A 22971-nucleotide genomic window follows, 5' to 3' on the forward strand; every position below is an offset into this window, starting at 1 on the left:
TCTGGCTTATGAATTTTGGGTAGGAGGTAGAATCGGTCAGTGTGGGTTTCCTGAACTATGAGGTTGAAAGCTGTGGATAGGAAATCCCCTGGGGTGAAGAGGTTGTGTACAGTCTGGGAGATGATGGTTTGGTGGTGCGGGTGAGCTCATGGTCAAGAGATGGTAAGAAGAGATGTCTTCAAGTTGGCGCCAAGCTGCAGCAGTGTAGAAGTCAGTGTGCCAAACTACCACTGCACCCCCCTTGTCTGCTGGTTTGATGGTGAGTTTGGGGTTGGAGCAGAAGGTGTGGAGGGTTGCGCATCGTGAGGGTGAGAGGTCGGATTGGGGGAGGGAGGTAGAGAGGTTGAGGTGTAAATTAAGAGGTCGAGGGGGGGTAACAGACCGGCATAGGGTGTCCAGGTGGATGGGGTGTGTTGCAGGCTGGCGAGGTCCTTGGTGGGTGGGCAGGAGTCCTGAATGAAAATGTAAGCTTGGAGGTGGAGGCGACGGAAGTAGTGTTTGACGTTATGACACTTATTGAATTCGTTGATGCGTGGACGTAAGGAGATGAAGATAAGGCCTTTGCTGAGGACAGTGGTGGGGGGGGAAACAAACTCGGCAGGGAGTGTGGGGGCGGAGACTGTGGCTGGAGTGGGAGTGGTATTGGGGAAATGGGGGTGACATCATTTGCTGAAGTGATGCTCACCCGGGGTTCTAGGGGAGCGGACGTGCTGACAGTGGGATCCATGGGGGGGTGTTAGCGGTGTGCAGGTGTGGTGCGTAAGTGGGAGCAGAAGTGGTGGCAACGACGGCAGCTATGGGGGCGGAAGTGACCAAACGTGTGATGTAGATGATGTCATTGGAGGTGGAAGTGGCTGCAGCAGCGGCAACAGAGGTGTGGTTCCAGTTGGACCTTGCATTGTCTTGGCGGCAGCGGATCCCGTCGTGATCGGTAGTGGTTGTCTGGCCGCCAGTTGCAGCAGCTGTTGTCTGGCCGGCAGTCATGGAGGTGGCATGAGTAGCCATGGCTGCAAGCTGCCAAACGGCGGGGGCAGAGATGACATCCTCAATCACCGCGACGATGATGGCTGACATGGCCTCATGGCTGATGGCGGCCAAGCAGTTCCAGAGGCTGGGGGAAGCTTCTGGAATATTCGAGGAACGCTGACTACTGAGGTGGGTACATGGAAGTTTGTTGTACTTATGGTTTTTGATGTTTGAAATGGTGTAGAAATATATAGAACAGAAAAGTACAGCACGGAACAGGCCCTTTGGCCCACGATGTCGTGCCGAGATTTAATCCTAATGTAAAATATAGTAACAACCTACGCACCCCTCAATTCACTGCTGTCCATGTGCATGTTCAGCAGTCGCTTAAATGTCCCCAATGACTCTGCTTCCACCACCACCGCTGGTAACGCATTCCATGCATTCACAACTCTTTGTGTAAAGAACCTACCTCTGATGTCTCCTTTATATGTTCCTCTTAATATCCTCAAACTATGACTTCTCATACCAGTCAATCCTGCCCTGGGGAAAAGTCTCTGGCTATTGACTCTATCTATTCCTCTCATTATTTTGTACACCTCTATCGGGTCTCCTCTCTTCCTCTTTCTCTCCAGACAGAAAAGTCTGAGCATATTCAACCTTTCTTCATAAGGCAAGCCCTCCAGTCTAGGCAGCATCCTGTTAAACCTTCTTTGCACCCTCTCCAAAGCCTCTGTATCTTTCCTATAGCAGGGCGACCAGAACTGGACACAATATTCCAAGTGTGGTCTCACCAGGGACTTGTAGAGCTGCAGCAAAACCTCACGGCTCTTAAACTCCATCCCCCTGTTGATGAAAGCCAAAACACCATATGCTTTCTTAACAGCGCTATCCATTTGGGTGACAACTTTGAGGGATCTATGTACTTGCACACCCAGATCCCTCCGTTCCTCCACATTGCCAAGAATCCTGTCTTTAATCCTATATTCAGCATTCGAGTTTGACCTTCACTTCACATCACTTCGCATTTACCCAGGTTGAACTCCATCTGCCATTTCTCAGCCCAGCTCTGCATTCTGTCTATGTCGCGCTGCAGCCTGCAGTAGCCTCTATACTATCGATGACACTTCCAACCTTTTGTTATCTGCAAATTTACTAACCCACATCTCAACCTCCTCATCCAAGTCATTTATAAAAACTACAAACAGCAGAGGCTCAAGAACAGAGCCCTGTGGGACCCCACTCAACACTGTCCTCCAGGCAGAGTACTTTCCATCTACAACCACACTCTGCCTTCTGTCAGCCAGCCAATTCTGAATCCAGATGGCCAAATCTCCCTGTATCCCATACTCCTGACTTTATGAATGAGCCTACCATGGGGAGCCCATCAAATGCCTTGCTGAAGGCCATATACACCACATCCACTGCTTGACCTTTGTCACCTCCTCAAAGAACTCAATAAGATTTGTGAGGCATGACCTGCCCCTCTCAAAGCCTTGCTGGCTGCCTTTAGTTACATTATGCTTTGCCAAATAGTCATAAATCCTATCCCTCAGAATTCTTTTCAAAACTTTGCTGACCACAAACGTAAGACTGACTGGTATGTAATTGCCAGCGATTTCCCTATTACCTTTCTTGAAAAGAGGAACAACATTCGCCTCCTTCCAATCCTTCAGTATGACTCCCGTGGAGAGTGGGGAGGCAAATATTCTTGCCAGTGGTTTAGCAACCTCTTTCTCACTTCCTGAAGCAGCCTAAGAAAAATCTGATCTGGCCCTGGGGACTTACCAATCTTAACGTTTTCCAAAATTTCTAGCACATCATCTTCATCAATCTTGATCTGGTCAAGACTGTATCCCAGCTCCTCTAAGTTTTCATTTACAACAAGTTCCCTCACCTTGGTGAAAACCAAAGCAAAAAACTCATTTAGGGCTTCCCCTATCTGCTCAGACTCCACGAACAAGTTCCCTCCACTATCCCTAATTGGCCCTACCTTCTCTCTGATCATTCTCTTATTCCGCACGTATGAGTAAAGCACCTTTGGGTTCTCCCTAATCCTTCTTGCCAAGCCTTTTTCGTGCCCCCTCCTGGCTCTCCTCAGTCCATTTCTGAGCTCTTTTCTAGCAAGCCATAATCCTCTAAAGCTGTGCTAGATCCTTGCTTCCTCCACCTTACATAAGCTGCCTTCTTCCTTTTGACGAGAAGTTCCTCTGTTCTTGTCATCCAAGGTTCCTTAATCTTACCTCTTCTTACCTGCCTCCGTGGAAAAAATTTGTGCATCACTCGCAACAACTGCTCCTTAAGTAGTATCCATATGTTTGCTGTACCCTTTCTGTGGAACAATCGCTACCAGTCTGTACTTCCCAACTCCTGTCTGATAACGTCATAATTTCCTTTTCCCCCAACTGAATATCTTCCCTCAGTAATTGCTCCTTTCACTTTCCAAGGCTATGCTAAATGTGAGGCAGTTATAATCACTGCCACCAAAGTGCTCTCTCACTGCGAGATCTGACACCTGTCCTGGCTCGGTGCTGAGCACCAAATCCAAAATGGCCTCTCCCCTCATCGGTCTGTCGACATACTGAGTAAGGAAACCCTCCTGAACACACCTTTCAAAATTGGTTCCATCCAAACCATCTACACTTAGGAGGTTCCAGTCGATATTGGGAAAGTTGAAATCACCCATAACAACAACCCTGCAACTTTTGCATTTTTCCATAATCTGCCCGCCTATGAGATCTTTAATCTCTCTATTGCTATTAGGTGGTCTGTAGAAAACCCCCAATGCAGTAGCTGTTCCCTTGCTGTTCCTACCTTCCACCCATACTGACTCAGTAGACAAACCTTCTTCAACAACCTTCGTTTCTGTAGCTGTGAAGCACTCTCTGATTAGCAATGCTACACCCCCTCCTTTTTTTCCACCCTCCCTGTTCTTTTTAAACATTCTAAACCCTGGAACATCAAGCATATAGTTTGTTAAGTGTATAAATTCTTCTGAGCATATAATACAGTAGTGGTCCTTTGCAGTTCTGAGAGAGTGTGGCCCTCAGTTGAGGCAGGGCTGACTGTAGAGAGCTTAGATGGTAGCGCATTGCTGCGAGTGTGGAGCGGAGGATCCGGATGGAGAACCGTTGCTGCAGGTTTTGAATTTGTAGTCTGTACTGGTTGTCCTGTTCAGATCCAAACTGTGTTGGTCTGAATGTGGTTCGGAATCCATGTGGGATCAGTTGGTTCCGTAAGCAGGGACTGAGGAAGGGGATGTGGCTGTAGTAGCGAGTCTATTTCAGGATATGGCCAAAAAAGTTCAGGGTGGAGGAGATGACCTGGGGTTGCAGTGAGAGAGAGAGAGACTCACTTAGATTCTTGTAGAGAGTGGAAGAGAACTTCTTCAAGGTAGGCATCCTTGGAAGAAGATTCGCAGTAGGTTAAAATCAACTAGGCGGAAGTGACTACTGCAGATGCTGGAGATCAGAGTCAATGTTAGAGTGGTGCTGGAAAAGCACAGCATATCAGGCAGCATCTGAGGAACAGGACAATTGATGTTTCAGGCAAAAGCTTCTTGCTGCAGCTTCTTGGCAATGATGGCCATTGCATCCTATATACCAGTCCATCAATCCTATTCTCCTTGAACATTCGGACAAAGTCCCTGATTATTCTTATGTCACGGTCCTCTCCTCCTGGGACGAATCACTCCTCTAAGTGCCAGTTAACAGGAGGAACTTCTTCCTTAGATGGCTGTGGAGTCAAAGAAGTGAGATGCTCAGTAGATTATGCTACCGTATTTTCTAACGCAACGACGTCGGTAACTGAACTGGTGCGAGAGTGCAGAAGCCAGTCTCGTGCTATAGAGACCTCAAGGTCTCTGTACTCTTGTTCTCGAGGTCGAGGAGGTGACTTCTCACAGAGCAGCCCATTTCTCTAAGGAGGATATGGCACCAGACTTTCTGGTCTCTTGGTAGTTATCTGGTTTGTGGCAAGTTGTTCCAGAAACAGTACATAGTAAGATGGGTATGGAGTCAGATGACAGGCATGCCAAATGGGCAGGGTAGATACTTTATGAAGCGGATTTAGAAAGATGTGGTGAGAAGTTTTTCTTGGCCTTGCAGCAAGAATCCCTCAAACAGTACAACTCAACTCGCACTTGTCCATTATCTTTATCCCCTTGGTCCCTGGTTAGTTCAGTAGCTGAGAAAGCTGGTTTGTGATGCACAGCAATACTAACAGCAAGTGTTCATTCCTACACCAGCTGAGGTTACCATGAAGGACTTAACCGCTCCCGTTACTTGGAGGATAGTGATCCTTGGATTAAGCCAAAATTAGTTGCCTTTCTCTAATAAGACAGCAGCTCTATGGGCACTTTGTTCTTGCTTAATTTTGCTCCTGCTGTGTAGAACAGCTAATATGTTGTCACTAACTAGTGTTGATTGTATCCTGAATGAAAGGTTAATTCTTTTACTAGTAAATGACACATCACGTTACATACTCTGAAGTATGTAAAATATTTTCTCTCAACTTTTCACGGAACCATATCTTTTGCTCCTTTGTTGAAAACTGAGTTATGATTTCAAAAGACAAAGTTCAGACATGTCAAATCTTGACAGTGAGTACTAACAGACTGAAAGCTGAGCTCAATCCTATTCTCACTGTATAAATGGCATCTCCGAATCTTCACTGTATATGTGCTGCATTTACGTGTTCCAGCATAAATTTTATTGTGAGTAGGAACTCTAACTGATTGTTTCCCCTACTTTGTGTTCACAGTGTAAAGCTTTTGCTGCTAACTCATTTGAAATCATCTAACACAGCATACACAAAGAATGAAATTGTGGATTGTTCAGAACCACACACGGCCATACATTTGCTTCTAAACCGTCAGGATTACCTGATATAAACACGAGTTTTAAAATTTTGTTCTTTTATCACTATTTTCTTTCATCAACGAACACCTAACTTACTTGCCTTTTAAATTTGCAGATTAATGGAGATGGGAAAGGTGGAACTGTGACAAAAGTAATCCCAATTCACCTGACTTTCATTTATTTCATTTTTCCCGATAGCATCCTTTCACTGTCTTAACGGGATTGGATTGGCAAGGGAAATGACTCATCAGGGGGAGGAAGAGGAGAAGGAATAGAATATGAAATTCAAATCAAATGATTGACTAACACAATTTGTAAGACTGCATTAAAAAGCAAAGCAGGAAGACACAGATGGTGGAGGAGAAGGACAAAAAAGACAGAATAGTTAGTCTTTCTGTCTCCAAGGCCAAAAATAGAAATGGAACTCACGGGCAGTGAATTTTGCAACAAGTCAACGATAGTAAATGCGTTTCAGACTTCATGTTATATTTTTATTGGAGCCATGGAATATCTTGCTTTTTAATTATCAATGATCTTCTTCTTAGGCAGTCTCTTGAGATTGAAGATGACTTTCTTCCATTCCAGAATTATGGGTCCTGAGGTGACTAAACAGACTAATGATCTGTACACTCTGCCATAGGTGGAACAGGAAGTGTTTGATGATATAGGTGACTGGAATGCTCGAATTAGCTCATAGTCCTCCTGGCGTTTGAACTTGGTCTCTATCTGGGTTTGTCAAGAGATGCTCAAAATGGATTACACCCTCAGAGATGCTTTATTTCCAGTCAGGGCGATGTTAAGTGAGACAATCCCATGAGGGAGTAAGGAAGTCGCATCTTCCAGGGAGGAAACGAAGCATTTTATCTTCTTGTCTGGTAAAAACTTTCCATGACATAGTTCAGAGTTGAAAGCTTGCTTCAAAGCACTTGTGTGAAGCACACAGATAATGTGGCTCACCCCAGCACAGTTGATTGACTGTAATCAGTGCCTCTATGCTGGGGATGTTGGTGTGAAAGAGGATACTAACATTAGAGCACTCATTCTGCCATGACATTTAGAGGACTTTACAAAAGCATCCTCCAGTGGCGCTTCCTTGAGGGATTTGAAGCATCAGCTGTATATTGTCTATCTTTCCGTGCTGTAGAGGAGGGTGGTTATCAGAATTGTCTGGTCGACTATGAGATTGGCACCAGGTTTGAGGTCTTTGTCATCAAACATCTGTTCTTCACATGATCAAAGAATATCCTGGAACAATGGAGATGTTGTTGAATTTCATCACTGATAAAATACTTCCTCAGTGACAGTATGCTCCCAAGAGAATTGATCCATGCCACCTACTGTTGGACCACCTCCCTCACCCCCCACCCCTCCCCCGCACCTCCACGACCAAACCCCTATCAACCCATGAATTTTGATAGTCAGGGACAATGTGGTGTGGACAAGCAGGCTGGCAGAGGACCTTTGCTTCCCTGAAATTTAGCTGAAGGCATATTTTAAAAATGCTTCCATGAACGGACAGAGGTGGTCAGTCACTCCAGCATAGTCACATGTGAGTATAGAGCTTCCTTCACAGCAGAACAAAAAAAGAAATAAATGAAAACCAAGCTATCTACATATAGAGCTCAGTTAAAAAAATCTTAAAACACACAGTAAAACAAAATTTTCCACCTACCTCCTAACAACACAACTTGATAGAAATTCAAACCAAGAAGAAAATATACCTCTACATCAAAACTTTTTAAGTTTTGCTTAACTGATTCTCCTCAGTTTCTGTCCTGTGAGCTGTGGAGTCTTCTTATGTGAATATGCACAAATTGGGATCTTTGATTTTCTCAGCATTTTTATAACCTGCAGATTTCTAACAGAATATTCCTGGTTTTTAAATTGCAGTTAAATCTTCCAGCTGTGACAACTGATTTCCTTGACCCACTCTAAAGACTTCTACCTCGCAGGGAAACGAGTCAATCACCTCTGGACTGCCTCTAAAATTTCAAGCTTGGATTTTCTAAATCAAAAGTCAATCCTTACTGATTCTGAACTGAAAACAAGTTAATACCCTCTAATGTTTAATCTACTTGTCGTAAACCATAACAGTGTAAAGCACTCGATGACACATTCCCGAGTACATTAGCAGCTGACCGAGTTATTTTTAGAACTCCGTACAAAAGTAACCAACATCCATATGCCGCTATCTTGAAATCTGAATTTAATAGTTAATATTAATATCTCTATAAATTATCACACTTGCTCACCACTGCACTCATATCCATGAAGTTTCCTGCTGGAGTGGTTCTTCTACACAGAATGAGTGGAAAACTGTGTTCAACAAATCTCACCTCCAGCCCAGAATTAGGACCACCCCATTCTCTGCCTTTGAGCTGCAGCATAAAGACGACACCTGCTACTTTCAATGCTATTGCTTTGCCATGTCCTGAGCTAACTGGCCAATGTCATGCTGAATAATTAAAAGTAAATAAATATGTCCAGTGCCTTTGTGCAAACTATAACCACTTCTCTAAGTTTTTAATTGACTCATTTTTCCAGAAGAATTGTAGACACTTGTTTTCAGTCATTGGAAACAGCACAGCAGACAAATGTGGCGACCATGAAATACCAAGGTGAGAATATCTAGTTAGTAGATGGCTCAGATATGGCTGCATCAAAATGTTGCCTATTAATTGATATAATACATTTAATGCTGCACGTTGAAAAGTATAACTGTTAGACAGTTTACCACGCATGACTATAAGACATCAAATTAGACATTCAAGCAGCTAATAACAGCTGAAACCCTGTGTGGCACTTCCAACAGAAGTACAGGCAGGAGAGGGCCCAAAACAGTTTTCCAATGCAGAAAGAATAGAGCCATAGAGTCTTAGAGAAGTACAGCACGGAAACAGACCCTTCGGTCCAACTTGTTCATGCCGACCAGATAACCTAATCTAGTCCCATTTGCCAGCACTTGGCACATATCCCTCTACGGCGCACCAATCTTTATATTGCTGAGGCTAAACGCCAGCTTGCAGACACTTCCTCCTACTGCCCCCTTGGCCATGACTCCACCTCCCACCACCAAACCATCATCTCCCAGACCATCCATAACCTCATCACCTCAGGGGATCTCCCATCCACCGCCTCCAACCTCATACTCCCACAACCCCGCACCACCCGTTTCTACCTCCTGCCCAAAATCCACAAACCTGACTGCCCCGGCCGACCCATCGTCTCAGCCTGCTCCTGCCCCACTGAACTCATCTCTGCATACCTCGACACGGTCCTGTCCCCCTTAGTCCAAGAACTCCCCACCTACGTTCAGGACACCACCCACGCCCTCCACCTCCTCCATGATTTTCACTTTCCCAGCCCCCAACGCCTGATCTTCACCATGGACATCCAGTCCCTATACACCTCCATCCCCCATCACGAAGGCCTCAAAGCCCTCCGCTGCTTCCTTTCCCGCCGAACCAACCAGTACCCTTCCACTGACACCCTCCTTCGACTGACTTAACTGGTCCTCACTCTGAACAACTTCTCCTTCCAATCCTCCCACTTCCTCCAAACCAAAGGAGTAGCCATGGGCACCCGCATGGACCTCAACTATGCCTGCCACTTCGTTGAATATGGGGAATAGTCCATCTTCCGCAGTTACACTGGCACCACCCCGACCTTTTCCTCCGCTACAATGATGACTGTATCGGCGCTACCTCGTTCTCCCACGAGGAGGTTGAACAGTTCATCCACTTTACTAACACCTTCCACCCCGACCTCAGATTTACCTGGACTGTCTCAGACTCCTCCCTCCCCTTCCCAGACCTCTCCATCTCTATCTCGGACGACCGATTCAACACGGACATATACTATAAACCGACTGACTCCCACAGCTACCTAGATTACAGTTTTTCCCACCCTGCCCCCTGTAAAAACGCCATCCCATATTCCCAATTCCTTTGCCTTCACCACACCTGCTCCCAGGAGGACCAGTTCCAATACCGAACAACCTAGATGGCCTCCTTCTTCAAAGACCGCAATTTCCCCTCAGATATGATTGATGATGCTCTCCACCGCATCTCCTCCACTTCCCGCTCCTCCGCCCTTGAACCCCGCCCCTCCAATTGCCACCAGGACAGAACCCCACTAGTCCTCACCTACCATCCCACCAACCTCCAGATACATCGTATCATCCTTCGTCATTTCTGCCACCTCCAAATGGACTCCACCACCAAGGATATATTTCCCTTCCCAACCCTATCAGCGTTCCGGAAAGACCACTCCCTCCGCGACTCCCTTGTCAGATCCACACTCCCCACCAACCCAACCTCCACTCCCGGCACCTACCCCTGCAACCGCAAAAAATGCAAAACTTGCGCCCACACCTCTCCCCTCACTTCCCTCCAAGGCCCCATGGGATCCTTCAATATCCATCAGAAATTCACCTGCACCTCCACACACATCATTTGCTGCATCCGTTGGACCCGATGTGGCCTCCTATACATTGGCGAGACAGGCCGCCTACTTGCGGAAGGTTTCAGAGAACACCTCTGGGACACCTGCACCAACCAACCCAACCGCCCCGTGGCTGAACACTTTAACTCCCCCTCCCACTCCACCAAGGACATGCAGGTTCTTGACCTCCTCCATCGCCAGACCATGGCAACATGATGCCTGGAGGAAGAGCGACTCATCTTCTGCCTAGGAACCCTCCAACCACAAGGGATGAATGCAGATTTCTCCAGCTTCCTCATTCCCCTCCCCCCACCTTTTCTCAGTCCCAACCCTCAGACTCAGCACCGCCTTCTTGACCTGCAATCCTCTTCCCGACCTCTCCGCACACACCCCCTTTCTGGCCTATCACCCTCACCGTAACATCCTTCCACCTATCGCATTCCCAATGCCCCTCCCCGAAGTCGCTCCTCCCTACCTTTTATCTTAGCCTGCTTGGCACACCCTCCTCATTCCCGAAGAAGGGCTTATGCCCGAAATGTCGATTCTCCTTCTCCTTTGATGCTGCCTGACCTGCTGCGCTTTTCCAGCAACACATTTTTAAGCACATATCCCTCTAAACCCTTCCTATTCATATACACACCCAGGTGTCTTTTAAATGCTCCACCATTTCCTCTGCCAGCTCATTCCACACACCATCCTCTGTGTGAAACCTTTTATACCTTTCCCCTCTCATCCTAAACCTACGTCCTACAGTTTTGGACTCCTTCCCCCCACCACCACCCTACCATACACACTGCGAAAAGTCTTTGTCTATTTATCCTATCCATGCCCCTCATGATTTTATAAACCTCTATAAGGTCACCCCTTAGCCTCCGGTGCTCCAGGGAAAACAGCACATCTGCCACTTCTCAGCCCATTGGCCCATCTGATCAAAATCCCAATGTAATCTGAGGTAAGCTTCTTTGCTGTCCACTACACCTCCAATTTTGGTGTCATCAGCAAACCTACTAATTATACCTCCTATGTTCATATCCAAATCGTTTATATAAATGTTGAAAAGTGGTGGACCCATCACCAATCATCTGTGACACACCACTGGTCACAGGTCTCCAATCTGAAAAGCAACCGTCCACCTCCACCCTCTGTCTGCTATCTTTGAGCCAGTTCTGTATCCAAATGGCTAGTTCTCCCTGTATTCCATGAGATCTAACCTTGCTAACCAGTCTCCCATGGGAAACCTTGTTGAATGCTTTACTTAAGTCCATATAGATCACATCCACCGCTCTGCCCTCATCAATCCTCTATGTTATTTCTTCAAAAAACCCAATCAAGTTTGTGAGACATGATTTCCCATGCACAAAGCCATGTTGACTATCCCTAATCAGCCCTTGCCTTTCCAAATACACATAAATCCTGTCCCTCAGGATTCCCTCCAACAATTTGCCCACCACCAATGTCATGCTCACTGATCTATGGTTCCCTGGCTTTTCCTTATCACCTTTTTGAAATAGTAGCACAACATTAGCCAACCTCCAGTCTTCTGGCACCTCAACTTTGACTACCTATGATCCAAATATCTCAGCAAGAGGTCCAGCAATCACTTCCCTAGCTTCTCACATGTTCTAGAGTGCACCTGATCAGGTCCTGGGGATTGATCCACTTTTATGCATTTTAAGATATCCAGGACTTACTCCTTACTAATTATGGACAACTTTCAAGATGTCACCATCTATTTCCTCACATTCTATATCTTCCATGTTTTTCTCCACAGTAAACACTGTTGCAAAATACTCCTTTAGTATCTTCCCATCTCCTGCAGCTCCACACATAGGCAACCTTGCTGATTTTTTGAAAGGCCCTACTCTCCTTAGTTACCCTTTTGTCATTAATGTATTTATAATAAGTCTTTGGATTCTCCTTAAACCGATTTGCCAAAGCTATCTCATGTCCCCTTTTTGCCCTCCTGATTTCCCTCTTTAGTATACTCCTACTGCCTTTACAATCTTCTAAGGATTCATTCGATCTATCCTGACTATACCTGACATATTCTTCCTTCTTTTTCTTAACCAAATCCTCATTTTCTCTAGTCATCCAGCATTCCCTATACTTACCAGCCTTTCTTTTCTCCCGAACAAGAATACACTGTCTCTGGTCTCTCGTCATCTCATTTCTGAAGGCTTCCCATTTTCCAGCCATCCCTTTACTTGTGAGCATCTGCCTCCAATCAGCTTTTAAAAGTTCTTGCCTAATAAGGTTAAAATTAGCCTTCATCCAATTTAGAACTTCAACTTTTAGAGCTGGTCTATCCTTTTCCATCACTACTTTGAAACTAAAGAATTATGTTCACTGGTCCCAAAGTGCTCCCCCACTGATACCTCAGCCAACTGCCCTGCTTTACTTCTCAAGAATAGGTCACATTTTGCACATTCTCCAGTAGGTACATGCACATACTGCATCAGAAACTTTTCCACCACAGGATTAACAAATTCCTCCCCATCTCAACCCTTAACACTATGGCAGTCCCATTCTATGTTTGGCAAGTTAAAATCCCCTCCCATAACTACCCTATTATTCTTACAGACAGCTGAGATCTTACAAATCTGTTTCTCAATTTCCCTCTGAGTATTAGGGGGTCAATAATACAATCCCAATAAAGTGATCATCCCTTTCTTATTTCTCAGTTCCACCCAAATAACTTCCCTAGATGTATTCCCAGGAATATCCTCCCTAAGTACAGCAGTAATGCAGTCCCTTATCAAAAACGCCACTCCCCCTCCTTTCTTGCCTCTCTTTCTATCCTTGCTGTAGCATTTGTATCCTGGAACATTAATTTGCCAGTCTTGTCCATCTCTGAGCAATGTTTCTGTAATTGTATGGCATCCCAATCCCATGTTCCTAACCATGCCCTGAGTTCATTTGCCTTTCCTGTTAGGCTTCTTGCCTTGAAGTAAATGCAATTTATCAGTCCGACCTTGTTCACTGCTTTGTTCCTGCCTGCCGTGTCTGTTTGACTCACTCTCTTTCCCAACTGTGCTAGTCTTATCCTCCCAAGCAGCTCGAGCATATCTCCCTGCCAGTATGTTAGTCCCTTCCAATTCAGGTGCAATCCATCCTTCTTGTACAGGTCACTTCTACCCCAGAAGAGATTCCATTGATCCAAAAATGTGAATTAATCTCCCATACACCAGCTCCTCAGCCACGCATTCATCTGCTCTATCCTCCTATTCCTACCCCCACTAGCTCATAACACTGGGAGTAACCCAGATATTACTACCCTCAAGGACCTCCTTTGTAAATTCCTGCCTAACTTTCTATATTCTCCCTTCAGAATCTCATCCTTTTCACTTCCTATTTTGTTGGTTCCAATGTGTACAACGACTTCCTGCTAGACCTCTTCCCTTTGAGAACATTCTGCACCCTCTATGAGACAGCCTCGATCCTGGCACCAAGGAAGCAACACACCATTCTCATTTTTCACTGCTGGCTACAGAAATGTCTGTCTGTGCCTCTGACTAGAGAGTCCCCTATCACAATCAATCACTTGGACCCCGACATACCCCTTATTATAGTACAGCCTGTCTCGATACCAGAAACTTGGCTGTTTGTGCTACATTCCCCTGAAAGTCCATCATCCCCCACATTTTTCAAGACAGCATACTTGTTTGAAATGGAGATAACCACAGAAGACTCCTACCCTACCTACCTACCTCTCCTACCTTTCCTGGAGTTAACCCATCTATGTGACTGTATCTGTGGCTTTTCTCCCATCCTATAACTGCCATCTATCTCACACCCTAGCTCGTGTAAATTCCTCATTACCCCTAACTGGTGCTCTAACCGATCCATTCGATCTGATAGGACTCCTAACCAACGACATTTATTGCTGATAAAATCCTCAGTTGCATGTAAACCCTCTCAAAACTCCCACATCTGACAAGAAGAGCATATTACTCTACTAAAGGCCATTTTTGCTCCATAATCTACAGATCCAAAAAATAGCACTGTCATTTTGTTCTAAAAAAACATGCTTCAGGCTTAGTATTTACAGTTTATATTTTTAAAATTTAATCAAGAGACAGGTTTCAATAAGACATATAATCAAGAAAGAACCCACTCTCCTCACTACTGTAGACTTACAGCAAGGTTACATGTTAAAAACTATGCACTTATCTGTTCCTGTGTTGTGAGCTCTCTCAGATAGGTTCCTCTAAGATTAGTTGTGAATTTTGCTGTTTGTTAATTTTTTTTATGAAGAGCTTGAAAACTTGCTGCGATAAAAAATAACCCTGGTAGACTTTGTGGAATGTGAAATTGTCAAGTGGGCTTTGAAAGCATTAGCAAGGATGTTCTTCAGCTGAAATAATCTCTGTTCTGATAAAATTGCTGAACAACAGTGTTATCAATTTGGTTTGCAAATACTGGGTCAAGTCTAAAAGAATGACTTGAGGCTTTCTGGATTATACGCCATATGGGTTATCCTCTTATCCCCTCGTTGACTGATTCTTTCTCACTCTTTTACTAATTATTCACTTTTTTAGCCCTAATCCTAACCTTGTCGCATTTTGTTCTATTATTCAGGCAACATCATGGTTACAGTCAACATCCTTTGTGCCTTCCTTTTTTAAATGTTGGCTTGATCTAGCTATATATCAAATGGGAGTGAAACTTAGACAGCAATTCATCTCAACTGAATTCAGTACAAATTAAAACTGAATGGCATATAAAATGAGCATTTCACAGAATCACATAGCATGGAAACAGGCCCTTCAGCCCACTTTGACCATGCTGACTAGCTTCCTAAACTGAATTAGCCCCATTTGCCTGCATTTGGCCCATATGCTGTTATTATCCATGTACCTGTCCAAACGTCTTTTAAATGTTGTAACTGACATGCCTCTACCACTTCCTCTTGCAGCTCGTTCCATCCACACACCGTTCTCGGTATGAAAAGGTTGCCCCTCAGGTCCGTTTTAAATTTTCCTCCTCTCACCTTAAACCAATGCTCTGTAGCTTTGGACTCCCCTACCCCGGGGAAAAAGATTTTGGCTATTCACCCTACCTTTGCCCCTCTACAAGGTCACCCCATTAGCTTCCTCTGCTCCAAGGGGAAAGGCCTCTCCTTATACCTCAAACTTTCCAGTCTCAGCAACTTCCTTGTAAATAATCTTTGCACACTGTCCTGGTTTAATATCATCCTTCCTCTCACAGGGCAACCAGAATTATATACAGTACTCCATATGTGGCCTTATCAATGCCCTGTAAAGCTATAATATGACATCCCAACTCCTGTATTCAATGCTCTGACCAATGAAGGCAACTGTGCCAAATGCTTTCTTCACTATCATGTCTACCAGTGATGCCACTTTCAAAGAACTACGTATCTGCACCTCTAGCTCTCTCTGTTCGACAACACTCCCCATGGGCCTGCCATCGATTGTATAAGTCCTGCCCTGGTTTGCCCTACCAAAATGCAACACCTCACATTTATCTGAATTAAAGTCCATCTGCCATTTCTCAGCCTATTGGCTCAGATGATCAAGATCCCATTGCACCCTCAGATAACCTTCTTCACAGTCCACTATACACCAATTTTGGTGTCATCCATAAATTTAGTAACTATGCCTCCTATATTCTTATCCAAATTGTTTATATACGACAAACAGCAGTGGATCCAGCATCCATCCTTGCGGCATAATAGTGATTACAGGCTTCCAGTTTGAACAACAATCATCAACTACTACCATCTGTTTTCTACCTTCAAGCCAATTTTGTATCCAGTTGGCTAATGCTCCCTGGATTCCATGTGATCTAACCTAACTAACCAGTCTACAATATGGATCTTGCTAAAGTCCATGCAGACAATGTCTCCCACTCTGCTTCCATTTATTTTCTTGGTCACCTCTCTAAAAAAATCAACCAAAATTTGTAAGACATGATGTCCCACACACAAACCCATGCATACTATCCTTAATCGATCCTTGCCTTTCCAAATGCATGTTGATACTGTCTCTCAGAATCACCTCCAGTAACTTACCCACTACTGACGTTAGCCTCACCGTTTGTAGTTCCCTCGCTTTTCCTTGCAGACTTTCTTAAATAATAGCCCTAAATTAGTCACCCTTCAGTCTTCCAGGATCTTGCCCATGGTTATTGATGATACAGATACCTCTGCTTGGGGCCCAGCAATTTCTTCTCGAGCACAATGTCCTGGGATACACTTGATCAGGTCCCGGACATTTACCTACCTTTAAACATTTTAAGATGTCCAGCATCTCCTCTTTTGTAATGTGGACTATTTTCAAGACATCACCATTTATTTCCCTGAGTTCCTTAACTTCCATGTCTTTCTCCAAATACGACATAAGAACCAGGAGCAGGAGTTGAAACATCTGGCCCTTTGAGCCCGTTCCACTGTTCAATAAGATCATGGCTGATCTTTTTGTGGCCTCAGGTCTACTTATCTGCTCTCTCACTGTAACCCTTAATTCCTTTACTATTCCAAAAAAATCCTTCTCAGCTTTAAAAACATTTATTGAAGTAGCGTCAACTACTTCACTGGGCAGGGAATTCCGTAGACTCACAACCCTCTGGGTGAAGAAGTTCCTTCTCAATTCAGTCCTAAATCTGCTTCCCCTAATTTTGAGGCTATGCCATCTTGCCCTAGTTTCATGTGCCAGTAGAAACATCCTCTCTCTTATCTTATCAATTCCCTTCATAACTTCATGTTTCTATAAGATCCCCCTCATTCTTCTAAATTCAAAAGAACATAATTCCAGTCTACTCAGAATCTCTTCATAAGCCAACCCCCTCAATTCCGGAATCAAGCAAGTGAACCTCTTCTGCACCCTCTCCAGTGCCAGTACATCCTTTCTCAAGTAAGCAGACTAAACCTGCACACAGTACTCCAGGTGTGGCCTCACCAGCACCCTATAGAGCTACAACATAACCTCCCTGCTTTTAAACCCTATATGTTGACCTATGGAGGACAAAATTCCATTTGCCTTCCTAATTACTTGTTGTACTTGCAGGCCAACCCTCTGTGAATCATGCACAAGGACACCCAGGTCCATTTGCACAGCAGCATGCTGCAATGTTTTACCATTCAAGTAATAGTCCTTTTTACTGTAACTCAGACCAAAATGGATAAATTCACATTTATTAACATTGTATTCTATCTGCCAGTCCTTTGCCCATTCAAAGTATTTATGCTCCTCTGCAAAATTTCACAGTCCGCTCCACACTTTGCTCTGCCACTCATCTTAGTGTCATCTGCAAACTACACGTGGTCCCCAACTCTAAATCATCCATGTAAATTGTGAATAATTGCAGTCCCAACACTGATTCCTGAGGCACATCACTAATTACTGATTGCTAACCAAAATAGCATTCATTAATCCCCATTCTTTGCTTCCTGTTAGTCAACTAATCCTCTATCCATGCTAATACTTTACCTGTAACTCCAGGCATCTTTATCTTATACAACAGCTTCTTGTGCAGCACCTTGTCAAATCCCTTTTGGAAATCAAGATACACCACATCTCCTGGGTCCATGTTGTCTACCATGCTCATAATGTCTTCGTAAAATTCCAAAAGACTAGTTAAGCATGACCTGCCCTTTATGAACTCATGTTGCATCTGCCCAATGGGACTATTTCTGTCCAGATACCTTGTTATTTCTAAAGTCATAGAGGTGGACAGCACGAAAGTAGACCCTTCAGTCCAACTCATCCATGCCAACCAGATCACCTGATCTAATCTAGTCCCATTTGCCAGCATTTAGCCCATATCCCTCTAAACCCTTCTTATCCATCCAGATGCCTTTTAAATGTTGCAATTGTACCAACCTCCGTCACTTCCTCTGGCAGCTCATTCCATACACGCACCACCCTCTGCGTGAAAAAGTTGCCCTTTACATCTCTTTTATATTTTTCCCTTCTCACCTTAAACCTATGCCGTCTAGTTCTGGACTCCCCACTCCAGGGAAAAGATTTTGTCTATTTATCCTATTCATGCCCCTCATGATTTTATAAACTTCTATAAGGTCACCCCTCAGGCTCCGACACACCAGGGAAAATAGCCCCAGCCTATTCACCCTCTCCCTATAGCTCAAATCCTCCAATCCTGGCAAAATCCTTGTAAATCTTTTCTGAACCCTTTCAAGTTTCACAACATCCTTCTGAGAGGAAGGAGGCCAAAATTGCACACAATATTCCGAAAGTGGCCTAACCAACGTCCTGTTCAGCTGCAACATGACCTCCACCTCTTATACTCAATGCTTTGATCAATAAAGGAAAGCATACCCAATACCTTCTTCACTATCCTATCTACCTCAGACTCTCTTTTAAAGGAGCTATGAACCTGCACTCCAAGGTCTCGTTGTTCAGCAACTCCCTAGGACTTACTATTAAGTGTATACGTCCTGCTCTGATTTGCTTTTCCAAAATGCAGCACCTCACATTTATCTAAATTAAACTCCATATGCCACTTCTCAGCCCATTGGCCCATCTGATCAAGATCGTGTTGTAATCTAAGGTAACCTGTCCACTACACCTCCAATTTTGGTGTCATCTGCAAACTTAATATTTGTACCTCCTGTGTTCACATCCAAATCATTTATATATGTGAGGAAAAGTAGTGGCCCCAGCACCAATCCTTGTGGCACTCCACTGGTCACAGACGTCCAGTCTGAAAAACTCTCCACTACCATTCTCTGTCATCTACTTTTGAGCCAGTTCTGTATCCAAATGGCTAGTTCTCCCTGAATTTCTATATCTTCCATGTCCTTCTCCACAGTAAACACTGATGTAAAGTACCAGTTTAGTATCTTCCCCATCTCCAGTGGCTCCACACAAAGGCCACCTTACTGATCTTTGAGGGGCCCTATTGTCTCCATGGTTACCCTTTTGGCCTTAATATATTTGTAAAAACCCTTTGGATTCTCCTTAACCCTATTTGTCAAAGACATCTCATGTCCCCTTTTTGCCATCCAGGTTTCTCTCTTAAGAATACTCCTACTACCTTTATACTCTTCTCAGGATTCACTCATCCTATCCTGTCTATACCTGACATATGCTTCCTTCTTTTTCTTAACCAAAACCTCAATTTCTCTCATCATCCAGCATTCCCTATACCTACCAGCCTTCCCTTTCACCCGAACAGGTATATACTGTCTCTGGACTCTCGTTAGCTCATTTTTGAAGGCTTCCATTTTCCTGCCATCTTTTCACCAACAAATATCTGCCCCAATCAGCTTTTGAGTGTTCTTTCCTAATACCATCAAAATTAGACTTCCTCCAAATCAGAACTTCAACTTTTGGATTCAGTCTACCCTTTTTCATTATAATTTTAAAACTAATAGAATTATGGTCACTGCTCCCAAAGTGCTCCCCTCTAACACCACAGTCACCTGCCCTGCCTTATTTCCCAAGTGTCGGTTGAGTTTTGCACGTTCTCTAGTAGGTACATCCACGTACTGACTCAGAAAATTTTCTTATACACACTTAACAAATTCCTCTCCATTTAAACCCTTAACTCTATGGCAGTCCCAGTCTATGCTTGGAAAGTTAAAATCCCCGAACATAGCCACCCTATTATTCTTACAGATAACTGAAATCTCCTGACAAATTTGTTTCTCAATTTCCCACTGACTATTAAAGGGTCTATAATACAATCCCAATAAAGTGATCATACCTTTCTTATTTCTCAGTTTCACCCAAATAACTTCCCTGATGTATTAGTGAGAATATCAGCCCCAAGTAGAGCTGTAACGCTTTCCCTTATCAAAATGCCACTTCCCATCCTCCCTTGCCTCCTTTTCTATCCTTCCAGTAGCATTCGTATACTAGAACATTAAGCCACCAGTGTTGTCCAGTCCTGAGCCACGTTTCTGTAATTGCTGTGATATCCCTGTCCCCACATTCCCCTAATCATGCCCTGAGTTCATCTGCCTTCCCTGTTAGGCCCCTTACATTCAAATAAATGCAGTTTAATTTATCAGTCCAACCTTGTTCTCTGCTTTGTCCTTGCCTGCCCTGTCTGTTTGACTCACTTCTTTTCTCAACTGTACCAGTCTCAGATTGATCTCTTTCCTCACTATCTCCCTGGCTCCCAATCCCACCAACCCCCTAGCCCCACCCCCACCACGCACCCCCCACCCCAACCCCCCATCCCCTATCATTTACTAGTTTAAATCTTTGTGAACAGCTCTAGCAAATCTCCCTGCCAGTATATTAGTCCCTTCCAATTCAGGTGCAATCCATCCTTCTTGTACAGGTCACTTCTATCCCAGAAGAGATTCCAATGATCCAAAAATGTGAATCCTTCTCCCATGCACCAGCTCCTCAGCCACACATTCATCTGCTCTATCCTCCTATTCCTACCCTCACTAGCTCATAGCACCAGGAGTAATCCAGATATTACTACTCACAAAGACCTCCTTTTTATATTCCTGCCTAATTTTCTATATTCTCCCTTCAGAATCTCATCCTTTCATCCTTTTTCCTTCCTATGTCATTGGTTCCAATGTGTACAATGACCTCCTGCTGGGCCTCTCCACTTTGAGTACAGTCTGCACCCTCTCTGAGACACCCTTGATCCTGGCACCAGGGAGGCAAAACACCACTGTCGGCCGCAGAAATGACTGACTGTGTCTCTGACTAGAGAGTCCTCTATCACAATCAATTGTTTGTAACTCGACGTACCCCTCATTACATTACAGCCTATCTTGATACCAGAAACTTGGCTGTTCGTGCGACATTTCCCTGAGAATCCATCACCCCTTATATTTTCCAAAACAGCATATTGTTTAAAATTAGGATAGCCACAGAAGACTCCTGCACCACCTGCCTACCTCTCCTACCTTTCCTGCAGTTAACCAATCTGTGACTGCATCTGCTCTGCACCTTTTCTCCCTTCCTACAGCTGCCATCCATCACACCCACTTCCTCTTGTAAATTCCTCATTGTCTCTAATTGTCGCTCCAACCGATCCATTCGATCTGACAGGAGTGCCAACCTATCATGTAAACGCTCTCAAAACTCCCACATCTGTCAAGAAGAGAATATCACTCTACTAAAGGCCATTTTTGCTCCTTACAATCTGCAGACCCAGAAAATACCACCATCTTATTGCTCTACAAAACACTGCTCCCAGCTAACAGTTTTAAAGTTTAATCAAGAGATAGATCTAAATAAAACACATAATCAAAAAAGAACCCACTCTACTCACGATTGTAGATTTATAGCAAGGCTGCACTTAAAATTATTAGCTTATCTGTTTCTGTGCTGTGACCTCTCCCAACAGGTTCCTCCAAAATCAGTTGTAAATTTCGCTGTTTGTTCAGTTTTCCTCAACGCACTCCCGTGTCCAGCAATACATGAATTCAAACAGCAAAGGCAGTAACTGCGGAGATTCACTGCTGTGTCAGTTAGCAATGTGGGTTTCTTTCTCTCTCTCTCTCTCCTTCACTGATCACATGCTGTCTATTGTCTGTCCTTCTCCCTTTTAAAAGTGCTGTTGTTCTGACTTTTCTTTTCTCCAAAGTTCCAAAACAATGCAACAGCATGTAAACCAATAATTGCTGCTCCTGGAATTTGAGGCAATCTCCTCCAACACTTAAAGTACCTCAAAAAAGAAGCAGCTATTACAGCCATAAATTGTTTGTTAATAGACTGAAGCATCTTCTCCACTACAGAAGTTAAGCTAACCAGACTATAATTTCCCATATTTTGTCCACCACCATTTTAAACAGTGGCATCACATTTGCCATTTTCCAATCTGATGGAACTGCCCCAGAGTCCAGAGAATTTTGGAAAATTACCATAAGTGTACTTGCTATTTTTCCCACCATCTCTTTTAGTACCCTGGGATGCAATTCATCAGGGCTAGGAGACTTGTCTATCCTTAGCTTCATTATCTTGCCCAACACTATTTCTTCTGTGATAGTGATTGTTTCCAGCTATCTTTGTCTCTTTGACAAGTATTCATTTAAAATGTTACCCATCTCCTGCAGCTCCACACATGGATGACTTTGTTGATCTTTCAGGACCTTATTGTCGACCTAGTTACTCTTTTGCCCTTACTATAGCAGAATCTCATTGGATTCTCCTTTATTTTAACTGCCAAATCTATCTCATATCCTCTTTTTGTTCTCCTGATTGCCCTCTTAACTGTACTTCTGAATCCCTTATACTACTTAAAATATTCATTTGATCCCAGCTGTATATAGCTACATATGCCCCCTTCTTTTTCTTGACCAGAGCCTCAATATCTGTAGGCATCCTTTGTTCCCCACTCCTGCCAGGTTTGCCCTTCTCTCTTTAACAGGAACACACTGGCCCTGAACTCTCATTATCTCGCTTTTGAAAGCCTTCCTCTTGCCAGATGCTCCTTTATGTGAGAACAGCCTAACCCAATCAACTTTTGCAAGTTTCTGTATAATACCATCAAAATTGACCTTGCCCCAATTTAGAACTTTAACATATGGATCAGACCTATACTTTTCTATAACTATTTTAAAACGGATAGAATTATGGGTCACTGGTCCCAAAATGCTCCCCCACTAATACCTCAGTCACTTGCTCTGCCTTATTTCCCAAGAGCAGGTCAAGTTTGTCCCTTTTCTAGTCGGGCCATCTCATACTGATTGACACGAATCTACTCCATTCTCACCATACCTTTGATCTTAAAGAAGTGTAAACAGGAG

General features: G+C 44.1%; 1 protein-coding gene across 1 annotated transcript in view; it reads right to left on the bottom strand.

The window, feature by feature from the left end:
* Positions 1-22971, bottom strand: part of LOC132825857 (solute carrier organic anion transporter family member 4C1-like) — a 169368-nt gene that overhangs the window by 39067 nt on the left and 107330 nt on the right. The window lies entirely within an intron of this gene.

Source organism: Hemiscyllium ocellatum, chromosome 2 (assembly GCF_020745735.1).
Source record: "Hemiscyllium ocellatum isolate sHemOce1 chromosome 2, sHemOce1.pat.X.cur, whole genome shotgun sequence".
Classification (NCBI taxonomy): Eukaryota; Metazoa; Chordata; class Chondrichthyes; order Orectolobiformes; family Hemiscylliidae; genus Hemiscyllium; species Hemiscyllium ocellatum.